The sequence below is a fragment of the Schistocerca americana genome, chromosome 8, assembly GCF_021461395.2.
Source record: "Schistocerca americana isolate TAMUIC-IGC-003095 chromosome 8, iqSchAmer2.1, whole genome shotgun sequence".
Classification (NCBI taxonomy): domain Eukaryota; kingdom Metazoa; phylum Arthropoda; class Insecta; order Orthoptera; family Acrididae; genus Schistocerca; species Schistocerca americana.
The window spans coordinates 360,476,428-360,476,982 of record NC_060126.1 but is presented as its reverse complement, the minus strand read 5'-3'; the positions used below and the strand labels follow the sequence as shown (position 1 = coordinate 360,476,982).

Sequence of the window (555 nt, the reverse complement as noted above, 5' to 3'; positions counted from 1 at the left end):
AGAGCTGCATGGCCACCTTGATATAGTTAATGCTAACAGGCCATTGACCTCCTTCTGTGCAGGATGCACACGCATTACCCGAAATCTTACGGGACTCGGTAAGAGTGTCTGCCGCGAGTAATGAGTGTAATGGGCAGGGGCACTACGAATGTAGTGTGGACATTAAGTTGGGAATGTGGGTCTCACGGGGAGCGAGCAAGGGATAAATCCCTGCAGTCGCACTATCCTCTGTGCCCTCGTGGCTCAGACGGATAGAGCGTCTGCCATGCAAGCAGGTGATCCCGGGTTCGAGTCCCGGTCAGGGCACACACTTTCAACTGTCCCCGTTGATGTATATCAACGCCTGTGGACAGCGTAGGGTCTTGATTTAATTATCATTTCATTCTAAGAGAGCTGCATAGCCACCGATTGTATCTGTCCTTTTGGACATGTCCGAAAGAACAGATACCATCTTCATACCGTCGTCTAAGCTCGCTTATGATGTCTACAGTAACCAACGGCAGTTTTACAACTATAGCTGCGGCACTTCGTTTTCGCTACTCTAGCAGTCTGCAG

The 555-nt window shown here is 50.1% G+C and overlaps 1 non-coding gene across 1 annotated transcript; it reads left to right on the top strand.

Moving 5' to 3' along the window:
- Positions 1-232: 232 nt before the first annotated feature.
- Positions 233-306, top strand: Trnaa-ugc. The gene has a single exon. It is a non-coding gene; the product is annotated as a tRNA-Ala (tRNA).
- Positions 307-555: the final 249 nt, after the last annotated feature.